The sequence below is a fragment of the Ictalurus furcatus genome, chromosome 15 (assembly GCF_023375685.1).
Source record: "Ictalurus furcatus strain D&B chromosome 15, Billie_1.0, whole genome shotgun sequence".
Taxonomy (NCBI): domain Eukaryota; kingdom Metazoa; phylum Chordata; class Actinopteri; order Siluriformes; family Ictaluridae; genus Ictalurus; species Ictalurus furcatus.
Genome location: NC_071269.1, coordinates 7,501 through 19,883, shown reverse-complemented (window position 1 = coordinate 19,883; position 12,383 = coordinate 7,501). Strand labels below are relative to the sequence as shown.

Here is a 12,383-nt window from a genome sequence, read left to right as displayed (position 1 = left end):
ATGGTAATAATAATATTTAATACTCTGCAAACTTTTACATCCCAACCAATGTCAAAATCAAACCTGGACCAGAGCCATATGACTGGCATGAGAAAGAACTCAATGATTTAAGCCCATTTCAGAGACAATTCCAAGACAGCTTCAACAGTTAGTGAATGGGGGAAATAGTGGCTACCTCTAGAAGCAATTATGAAACTACAGTAGTAATGTGGCTCAGTGAAAGGCGGCTGTTTCTCCACCTGATGGTTATTTATTTATTTATTTATTTATTTATTTCTCCTGCAGAAGAAACGAGCAAAATGACTAAAAAAAGTCAGTTGCCATTATAGAATATAAAGTGTAATCAATATGTGTAGCTACAAAGTTTACAAATATTTCGATATGTTAATACAGTATAATCTAATATGTATAACCAACATTTAGAAATATTGCTTAGGAACATAATTTAAATCCATAGTGCACTTGTTGACCAAGTTATGTTCTAAGTCTGTATTGAGTTAGATGAATTCTGTGTCCTACTGAACAGTAGGCCTAATTGTTGTCAGCCCGTACCTCTCTGCACAGCAAGCATAATCTAAAACTATAAAACACTTTCTAACAAGTGATATTTTAAATGGTAAATTGGAACCTTGTGTTTTGTCTAAAGCAGCTTTACTCTATGGCAGTAAATTAAGAACCTTGTATTTGTTTAAAGTAGCTTCACTCTATGGCAATAAAATAGTCTAATAATTAGACACTCACTAGAACTGGGTTTCCAACCAAAGCCCTTTAAGCTTGCAAAGCAGTGTCAAAAGAAAAGATAAATCTTCCAGGAGGAAGGGTACCAGGCTGGGGCTATAGGGTGAAATATGGGACAAAGTAAAAACCCTGTTCTGGTAAAACCTTTAAGAGAATAATACTGACAATGCATACACCACATATGTAAGGTATCATATGAATTAATTCAGGCAATTGAGATTGGTTTGTTTCTAGAATGAAAACGTGAATGCCTCACCTAGGGATAATTTTACTGCTTCCGAAAAGTATATAAAGACATGTTTGTGTATATATAATTAAATAGACTTTCTGCAGACTCACTTTATTGTTTCAATAAAGTTAAGTTACTTTTTGACATCTACTAACCCTCTGTCTCATAACATAGATTATAGCCCATATTTAACTTTAGTCAAAGCCTACATCTAACTAAACATTCAAAATAGTACATTCCTAAGCCTTGAGAATGTTTATCAAGTCTGTGAAAAATAAAGCATTTCATTAGGACATCATCGTTAAAAAAATAGCACATATTACACTTATGCTATATCCAAAACTGCTCCCTATCTCCAATATAGTGTCAGCCATTTTGTAGTGGTGTCCGAATTCTGAGTGAACAGCTTAATTCCCTACATTCGTTCACTTGTTTATACCCACAGTGCACTCTGATTTTGAGTATACATCTGATGTACACTTGCCAACGCACTATTTCCCATACTCCAACGTGAGATGGCGATAGAACGCACAAGAAAAGTAGACAAGGCGGACGGAAACATCGGAGGCGGCAACTATTACAAATGTAAGTATCTACATCAAGATATTTCAAAGTGAAATGATTCAGATTATTGATTGATTGGCACAGTATTTATTTGCAGCCACTTATTAGTTTACAATGTAACTTAAATTACGAACTGTACACATCAAATGATAATTTGGTGGATTGTTCACATATATTAGTTAACAGACGTACAGTATCTCACAAAAGTGACTACACCCCTCACATGTTTGTAAATATTTGATGATATCTTTTCATGTGACGACACTGAAGAAATGACACTTTGCTACAATGTAAAGTAGTGAGTGTACAGCTTGTGTAACAGTGTAAATTTGCTGTCCCCTCAAAATAACTCAACACACAGCCATTAATGTCTAAACCGCTGGCAACAAAAGTGAGTACACCCCTAAGTGAAAATGTCCAAATTGGGCCCAAAGTGTCAGTATTTTGTGTGGCCACCATTATTTCCAGCACTGCCTTAACCCTCTTGGGCATGGAGTTCACCAGAGCTTCACAGGTTGCCACTGGAGTTCTCTTCCACTCCTCCATGACGATATCACGGAGCTGGTGGATGTTAGAGACCTTGTGCTCCTCCATCTTCCATTTGAGGATGCCCCACAGATGCTCAATAGGGTTTAGGTCTGGAGACATGCTTGGCCAGTCCATCACCTTCACCCTCAGCTTCTTTAGCAAGGCAGTGGTCGTCTTGGAGGTGTGTATGGGGTCTTTATCATGCTGGAATACTGCCCTGCGGCTCAGTCTCCGAAGGGAGGGGATCATTCTCTGCTTCAGTATGTCACAGTACATGTTGGCATTCATGGTTCCCTCAATGAACTGTAGTTCCCCAGTGCCGGCAGCACTCATGCAGCCCCAGACCATGACACTCCCACCACCATGCTTGACTGTAGGCAAGACACACTTGTCTACACTCACTACATTACATTGTAGCAAAGTGTCATTACTTCAGTGTTGTCACATGAAAAGATATAGTCAAATATTTACAAAAATGTGAGGGGTGTACTCACTTTTGTGAGATACTGTATGTACAGTAGTCACATACGTATTAGAAAATAATGTATTGATGACTTTTTAATTAATTTAGGGATGGATGGGGGAAAATATATTTAGGTGCATTTGTTTCTTACAGGCATCTACACCCTGTCCCAAATGGCACACTCCACCCTTGTGGCCTTCCTCCGAGTCCACACTTTGGTGACGTCAGCTAATGTACACCTATGGGGCGCTAAGGCGCGATTCCATGAGGGTGAAATTAATAGACGGCTTTTGGGATGGACTCGTTGTTGTGACACCGGAAAAAGAAAGATGTTGCCGGTTGTCGTTTTCACTGTGGCGCTAGCCAGATGACTTGCTATGCAGAGACATCAGCATCATTTTTATCCGTTTATAACCGTTGACAATGGTCATAACCTGAAGTTCCATTCCATTTTAATTGACTTTTAATAATTTCACATTTTTATTTTCAAACTATATAATATTACTAAGACCTAGAGATACAGTTCAATTACATTGTAAATCACTGTTATTTATAAAAACAAAAACTGACACCTCTTCTCAGTCATGTTGGCTAAACCTGCAATTGAAAATCCTCCTCTGTTTCCTGCATCAACAAAACACCTCCTCTGCTTTCTGACTGGTTTGTCGCAAAGATTGTTGGGTAGTGGACTGTCGTGGGCCTGCAGCAGTGCAGGCTTCAATGAAGACTGCACCGAGGGCACAAAACGGGTGCCCGCGAGAACCCTCATAAGCACTAAAATCACAAATGGGACACACTATGGACTCATAGACCTTGCGAGCACATGCCACGAGGCTGCAAATCCACATGAAGTGTCTGTGATTAACTATCGTATGGAATCTAAACTAATCTAACCTACTATAATATTCCGCCCCGTGTGCTGGGAGGTGCATGGTATATATGCAAACATAATCAGCATCAGTTGTTGACGGCTGACACCAATCTACACACATGTGAAATAACAGCCAATGACAGAACAGGGAGGAGACATAACAGAAACATAACAAAAGCACGTGTCCAATGTACACAATGTCACGATTGTCAACATACGAAAAGCAGGTGCTCGCACACCTTGCTCGTGCACGCGCGCCCACATGCTCTCCAGCGTGCTGCTTAAAGGGGAAACCGTGACATTAAAGTTGTTGCTCTTTCTGAAATACACCTGTCTCTTCCTCTTGGGAAGAAAAAGGTGTATTTCAGATAATTAATATTTTTTATTTATTATATTATAATAAGTAATGTATTTATTTCATTTATTTTTTTGCTCCTGCAGAAGAAAAGAGCACAGTGACATATGGTACTAAAAAAGGTCAACAACAACAACAACAACAACAACAACAACAACACAAAGACAAATGAACAGATTTACATTGATTTTCAGCTGTACTTAGTGAAAATGAGGGGATATAACAGGTTTTAATACAGTTTATAGCCCATATCTAACTCCAATCAAAGCCTACATCTAACCAAACATTCAAAATAGTACATTTCTAAGCATTGAGAATGTTTATCAAATCAGTGAAAAATAAGGAATTTCATTAGGACATCATCAGGTTAAAAAAGAACACATTTAACTACACTTAATCCTAGCCAGAAAACTGCCACTGGCTTTCTGTTTCTAGCTGCAGGAACTCTGAGCCCAGCAGATTCTTATAGAACCAAAACGACATCACAAGGACCAGAGATCATATGACATGCATGAGAAAGAACTCAGTGATGTAAGCCCAGATCCAGAGACAATTCCAAGACAGCTTCAACAGTCAGTGAATGGGGGAAATAGTGGCTACCTCTAGAAGTGATTGTGAAACTACAGTAGTAATCTGGCACAGGGAAAGGTGGCTTGAGCCTATCCCCTTTCTCCAACAGATGTTTATTATTGATTTATTTAATTTATTGATTTATTTTTGCTCCTGCAGAAGAAAAGAACAAAGAAATTAAAAAAGTAAATTGCATTATATCAGCAACAACAAAAACAAAAAGACAAATGGAACAGATGTACATTGTAAAGTTTTCAGCTCTACTTAGTGAAAATGAGGGGACATAAGAGGTTTTAATAGAGATTACAGCCCATATCTAACTCTAATCAAAGCCTACTTTTTTTTCCAAAATATTTTTATTGAGAAAGAAAACAAATCACCTGTCACATAGCAACAATACCATTCTCATTTTTTGTTATACTTACATATACACACATACACACATAGTGTAGAAAAGGAAAACTAAATTAAAGAGTACAATCAACTAAACAGGTTATGTAGATATTGTAAAACCCAACAGGCACAAAAATTAAAATGGAAAGTGTCTGTAATGCCATAAAATATGAAATAAAGGGTTGCCATTTATATATATAAAAAAAACTTGTCAGTACAACCCCTCATCGTATACTTTATCTTCTTGAGTTTTAAAAAAACATCATGTCCTTTAACCACTGGGAGATGGATGGATATTTAGCAGACTTCCAATGCAACAGTAGGGAACATCTTGCATTTAGGGATGTGAAAGCAGTAATATCTTTTTGTACAGAGCGTAATGGAACTGAGGCATTAGCAATCCCAAATATAGCAGTCAATGGGCAAGGTTTTAAATATATTCTGAGAATAGTGGACATGATGATAAAGAAACCAGACCAAAAACCATGGAGATCAGGGCAGAAGAAAAACATATGGCCAACACTCTTCACTTATTTGTACTACTAACTCCATTTCCCATGCATTCTTAATTTTGGTACTCACTACCTAATGCCAGAATAAAATCATAAATCTTAGAAATCATTCCTCTCTGATGTGGATTGTTTGAAAACAAGCTTTCCCAAGCCTGTTCAGGAGGTGCAGAGGGGAAATTAGGAAAACATCTAGAATCGAAATTTCGAATTTGAAAATCATGAAACAGATGCGTCACAGGGAGGTCGTAAATAGATGACATATTCGCAAAGCTATCAAAGACACCATCAGCATTGTCGTGGAAATTAGATAACACTCACAGACTCGTCCTCTAAAGGTAAAAAGGTTTATTACAGAAAGGTGGTTAATACAGGATAGAATAATTAGAGCGCTCTGAAGTGCTTGTACTAAACCACTACTATATATGTGAAATGTATAGTATGTATAGCATGACATAATTCTGTGTACCGATAAGAAGCGGTTTGAGGCAGTTCAAACAGGCTTTGTTTTAGGATCTTGGAAGATGTTTAGACGAACCTTGAATAGAAGAACATGTTTCTGTCTCTGTAAGCAGATCAACATTCTGTACTGATCTCAGTGACATGACATGGCCTTCTTAGGCGTTATCCTCTGATGAGAATGAAATAGAACAAGAACAAAACTATTACAAAGTAAAAATGAGTAATTTCCCTCACAGCATACATGTTTTTTAATTGTTTAATGCCCTTGTCATACCACACTGAAAATGTAGAGTCCAAACATGATGGAGGAAATAAGTGGTTGTTGCTTAAAGGACCCAAAGAGGATGCACCTACAAATTTAAAGCGGTGTCTAAATTGATACCAAGTCTTAAGTGTGTTAAGGACAACTTGATTATCAGTATATAGGGAGAGTTTTGTAGGTAGAGAGGAATAAAGTAAAGCAGGTAAAGAGGATTCCCTACAAGAAGATAGTTCCAATTTACACCAAGAAGATCCAGGAGATTTAACCCAGCAGCAAAGTTTATGGATGTGCACAGCCCAGTAATAGAATTGAAAATTGGGTAATGCAAGTCCTCCACTAAGTCTACATATCTGCAATAAAGATTTACGAACCCATGGTGGCTTCCCTCCCCAAATAAAAGTACTAATTATCTTATCCAATGAGTCGAAGAATGATTTTGGCAGCAAAAGAGGAACTTGCTGGAACAAGAAAAGAAACTTCGGTAATATATTCATTTTGACGACATTGATCCTGCCAATTAGAGAAAGGGGGCGGTTACCCCAACTCTGAATGTTGGATTTTACCTTTGAGATAAGGGGAGTGAAATTAGCTGATAAAAGATTAGATAAAGAACGTGTCACGTTGATACCTAGGTCTTTAAACCCTGACTGACTAAATGGAAAAGGTAGATCTGACTGTTGGAGAGAAAATGCTGCAGTATTGACGGGAAAACAGTTGCTTTTCTCCAAATTTAATTTATAACCCGAGACAAAACTGAATGTTTCCAGAATACCTAAGACAGCAGGCATAGAGGCAATAGGATCGGTTACATACAATAACAAATCATCAGCATATAGCGACAATTTGTATTCTACACCGTATCGAACTATTCCTTTAAACAAGTGGGAAGATCTTAATACGATAGACAGAGGCTCGATAGCGACAGAAAAGCAGAGGGGATAAAGGACAGCCGAATAAATATCGTTTGTATGAACCCTGGCTTTAGGGGATGAGTAAAGTAGGCGAATACAAGAAATAAACTTATCCCTGAATCCGAATTTCCTCAAAACTGCAAACAAATACTCCCATTCAATCCTATCAAATGCTTTTTCAGCATCTAAAGAAATGACAATCTCAAATCAAAGCCTACTTTTAAGTAAACATTCAAAGTAGAAAATTGCTAAGCACTGAGAATGTTTATGAATTCAGTGAAAAATAAAGCATTTCATTAGGACATCATCAGGTTAAAAAACAGCATATAGAACACTTAATCTTTGCCAGAAAACTGCCATGGCTCTCTGTTTCTAGCTGCAGCAACTGTGAGCCCAGCAGATTCTAATAGAAGCAACATGACATTACAAGGATAAGAATCAGTGATGTAAGCCCAGTGATGTAAGAACTCAGTGATGTAAGCCACGTCCCAGAGAGAATTCCAAGACAGCTTCAGTGTGACGGTGTGTGCACATTGAAATGTGTTGGAAAAATAGTGTTACACCATATTTGATAAATAAAAGATCTCAAAACATCATTTTTAAATTGCATTATACATTATATTGCACAAGGGGGTCACACCAGATACTGAAAGTAAAGGTTTACATACTTTTGTCACTCACAGATATGTAATATTGGATCATTTTCCTCAATAAATAAATGACTATTATGCGATTGCTAGGGTTGGACTAGGGTTACTATTATGCAAGTGTTAGGGTTTGGCTAGAGTTTGGGTTGGGCTAGGGATACAATTGAACTAGAGTTAGGGTTGGGCTAGGGTTACTATTGTACCAGAGTTAAGGTTTGGCTAGGGTTACTGCAATGCGAGTGTTAGGGTTTGGCTAGGGTTACTTTAATGCAAGTTTTAGGGTTTGGCTAGAGATACTATTATGCTAGCATAGGGATGTGCTAGGGTTACTATTATGCTAGTAGTAGGGTTGGTCTGGAGTTACTGTTGTGTTAGAGTTAGGGTTTGGCTAGGGTTACTCTTATGCAAGTGTTAGGATTGGGCTAGGGTTACAACTGTGGTAGTGTGAGGGTTGGGCTAGGATTACAATTATGCTGGTGTAAGGGTTGGGCTAGGGCTTCTATAATGCGAGGGTTAGGGTTAGGCTAGGGTTACTATTGTGCCAGAGTTAGGGTTTGACTAGGGTTACTAGAATGCTAGTGTTAGGGTTGGGCCTGGGTTACTATTATGCTAGGGTTATGGTTGGGATAGCTTATGCAAGTTGATCATCCTTCATGTTTCTCCAACTTAAATAAAGTTTACCTATGGGATATTTTATGAGTTTATTGGTCAAATTACATTACTACCAGTTTATGATCAGGTTTATCAGCAGCACATGCACTGATGCTGATTCAGTAACATCACACACTATCACTGTGTTCTGGAAATCTAGAAAGAAATGGCACTCGTCCAAGCCATCAAAGATAAATAGAACCTTTTTTAAGCTGGAAATGTCTGTTTCTTTTATCTCCTTAAAACAGACATGAAAGAGCTCCATCAGACTCAGTTTTCGGTCCATCATCAAATTCAGCTCTATGAAAGGAAGTGGAATCATGAAATAGATGTCCTGATTTACTTTCCCTTCAGCCCAGCCCAGAATGAACTTCTGCACAGAGACTGTTTTTATAATCCCAGCTTCTCTCTTTGTCAGCACAGTTCTGATGGACTTATCTTCTTCAAATAATAGCTGAAAGATGCCATTGCATTTGATTGTTGTGTCCTCTGTTGTTCTCCTAAATGCTGCCTCAATATCTTTCTGTCATATATCAAGGAAACGCTGGACTTCAGTTCCCATCAGCCACTGCACTGCACTACATGTCACATGACCACCTGCACCTGATTCACGTTTGTTAATGAGTACACTTGTGTGTATATATAGCCATTGTCTGCACTGTTTCTCTGTCTTCTGTTTGTCCTAGACTACCGTGTTTCCGTGTTTTGTTTCTTGCCACAGTATTTTTGCCAAGTGTCTTTGTTTTGTTGTTTGTTTATTTAATAAACGTTATATATTGGCGATTGCTTCCGCCTCAATCTTGAAATGTGACAGAAAGAAAGACCTACAATCAGAAGCAGCAGATCGCCAGGATGGAGAACTGGGGCATCAGGATGCCACCGATGTTCGTGGAGTACTTCACTACGCTACCCCAACAGGCGGAGGATCAACAAGCTGCACTACGCAAGCAGCAGGTCGCCAGGGATTATCCGGGCTTCAATTTGCCTCCTATGTTTACAGAGGACTATGCCATGCCACGCCAACAGGAGGAGGAGTCCAGGTACAAGTGGGAGTCTGCGGTCAGGGCTAGTACCATCTCCCACCCTCCCTCCCCTATAATGGATCTATTTCAGCAAGCAGAATTAGCGAAGGTCAGCCTCCCTGCTCGTCTGAGGATGTCGCTCTGCTTTCCTGCTCCGCCGAGGACCTCGCTCTGTTTTCCTGCACCGCTGAGGACGTCGCTATGCCTTCCTGCTCGGCTGAGGACGTCGCTATGCCTTCCTGCTCGGCTGAGGACGTCGCTATGCCATCCTGCTCGGCTGAGGTCATCTCTCTGCCATCCTGCTCGGCTGAGGTCATCTCTCTGCCATCCTGCTTCGCAGAGGATGTCGCTCTGCCTCCATGTTCTGCTGAAGACGTTGTTCCTCTTCTTTACTGCGCGCAGTATATCATTCCCCCCTCATTCTCTGCGGAGAGCATCATTCCTCCCTCTGGCCTTGTGGAGAACCTCGCTCCTCTCCCTGGCCTCGCGGAGAACCTCGCTCCTCTCCCTGGCCTCGCGGAGAACCTCGCTCCTCTCCCTGCCCTCACGGAAATCTTTGAGCTTCCCTCGGGCCTCACGGAGAGCATCTCTCCCCTCTCCTGTCCTGTGGAGGTAGTTGTCCCACTCTCCTGCCATGCAGACGTCGCTCTGAGCTCCAGGCCCTCTGAGGACGGCACTCTGAGCTCCAGCCCCACTGGGGACGTTGCGCTTTTTTTTTTGCTCTGCTGGGGAGGCCGCTCAGTCTCCTGGTTCTTCTGGGGACATTTTGTCCAGGGGGCCAGGACCGCCAGATGGAGGGAGTGCATGTTTGGGCGCTCCGGGAGAAGCGCCCTTAGGGAGGGGTTCTGTCATATATCAAGGAAGCGCTGGACTTCAGCTCCCATCAGCCACTGCACTACATGTCACATGACCAGCTGCACCTGATTCACATTTGTTAATGAACACACGTGTGTGTGTGTGTGTATATATAGCCATTGGGGAGCGAGGTTCTCTGCAAGGCCAAAGGGATGAATGATGCTCTCCGCAAAGCACGAGGATGAAACAATACCGCCTGTGGAGCAGGAAGGGGGAGTGACATACGGTGCACAGCAAAGAAGACGAGCGACGTCTTCAGCGGAACATGGAGGCAGAGCGACATCCTCAGCCGAGCAGGAAGGCAGAGCCACGTCCGCAGTGGAGCAGAGAAGCAGGGCGAGGTCCTCAGCGGATCAGGAAAGCACGGCAGCGTTATTCACGGCGCAGGTGAACAGAGGGGAGCACTTGGGCATGTCGGGACATGGAGCAACGTCTTCCGCAAAGCAGGGCGCCTGAGCGGTGTCCTCAGCTGAACAGAAGGGCTGGATGGTGTCCTCAGATGAGCAGGAAGGCAGAGCGACATCCTCAGCCGAGCAGAAAAGCGTAGTGCCTTCCTCAGTGACGCGGTAAGGCCGTGCGATGCAGAAAAGCAGGGCGAGGTCTTCAGCAGAACAGGAAAGAATTTCGGCGTTCAGTGCGGCACAGGCAAACAGAGGGGAGCATTTGGGCATGCCACTGACTCCGTTTGCTGGACTAGATCCATAATAGGGGAAGGAGAGTAGTCGATTTTACCAGCCCAGTTAAAAGGCTCCCACTTGTACCGGGACTCCTGGACCCTGAAAAATTCCACTGCATCCATTGTAGGTCTCATGTTCTGTCACGGTTCAAAGTTGGAGACAGATGCAAATGCAGAATTTCAAAAGATTTAATAAACAAACAAACAAACAAAATACAAAGACACAACAACACAAGGCAAAATATTGTGGCAAAAGCTAAACACGGAAGCATCGACAAAAGCATAGAACGATGATAACATGAGACAAGGAAGCAGTTCAAACAGTGGCTCTATAAAGCATGCTTGTTAACTGACTACAGGTGCAGGTGGTCAGTGACACGGTGACATTGTGACATTGATGAGTATGGTGCAGTGGTGCTGGGAAATGAAGTCCAGAGTTTCTCCCTTGATACTGTACATGACAATTTGGGTTTGACATCAAAAGATGAATATGAAATGGCAGATCAGAATTTCAGCTTCTATTTCCTCATATTTAAATCTATGATGTGTTAAACAACTTAGAACATGGTACCCAAATTCAATAGATATATTAAAAAGTATTCAATATATATTAAAAACAATAAAATTGACCTTGCTGTTCCAATACTCTGAGTGGACTGTATATGCGTATATATTCAGTTAAACAAAAGTTACAATTTTAATCACTGTGGGTGGAATTTTGGTTTTGGCATTATGACATTAAATACTTTCCAGTTAATGTCAGGATGTTTCTCATCTTTGAAGCATATTCAGTGGTGAAGATGGAATAAATTGTGAGATCAATCTTGAAATGTATGGATGAACTCCTGGAAACTGTTTGCAGTCAACCAATCAGCCATATCTTGGATTTTCAATTGAATTATCTCTGTGCTCTTCTTTCAGCCATTTAACATTTTCATTTCATGTCATCAGCACCTTTCCTATCAAAAAAATGGTTTCAAAGAAAAAAGGAATATAGAGGTCATATGTTGAACTTTTATTATATTACAAGTTCATGAAAATACAAATGAAGCTGTTTTGTTATTGTATCACACTATATTGTGTCCTCTAGTTGGAGTTGACATTTCAGTGATTTGATGCATCTCACTCACAGTTATATAGTCTGAGAGCAAGAGTACAGAGTAGACTTACATTCAGCAGCAGCTCATAACAAGTTCAAAATCATTAAATTGCATTTTCAGTTGAATTTGGGGAAGCCACTTGAAGCATTCATTGTGTCGAACTATTTCAGTTGCTTTTGTTTGATTTGTTCATTGCAGCTGTAGTCTGTAAATGTTGACAATAAACCTGATTTACAATGGGGGTTGAATAATTTTAATTGCAACTGTAGTGTGTGTCTCTCCAGTGTTTGGCAGTGTGTATCTCTCTTTTCTCCTCCATCACATTACTGATAACTTTCAAAATCTCAGACTTGCAGAAAGCTCACACTACATCACTTTAATGGCTTGTGGTCAGTTGTGTTGTTGTCACAGAAAGGCACCAACATTAATATGTAACTGGGAAATTAGGGCTAAAATTGGTAGGGCTAACTGGTCCTTCTTTTCTCTGAGTTTCTCTCATGGTGCTGTTTATCCGCTCCTCTTCTCTTTGATCATGCACTCGTTTATCTCTTTCTCCATTTGCTTTATTTAAGGTTAT

General features: G+C 40.6%; 1 protein-coding gene across 1 annotated transcript in view; it reads right to left on the bottom strand.

The window, feature by feature from the left end:
- Positions 1-11,487: 11,487 nt before the first annotated feature.
- sparcl2 (SPARC-like 2) overlaps positions 11,488-12,383 on the bottom strand; it is a 6,918-nt gene continuing 6,022 nt past the window's right edge. The window contains exon 8 of the mRNA XM_053642857.1: positions 11,488-12,383. This exon is cut by the window's right edge and continues 654 nt beyond it. The gene's annotated coding sequence lies outside the window, so the exon portion shown is untranslated.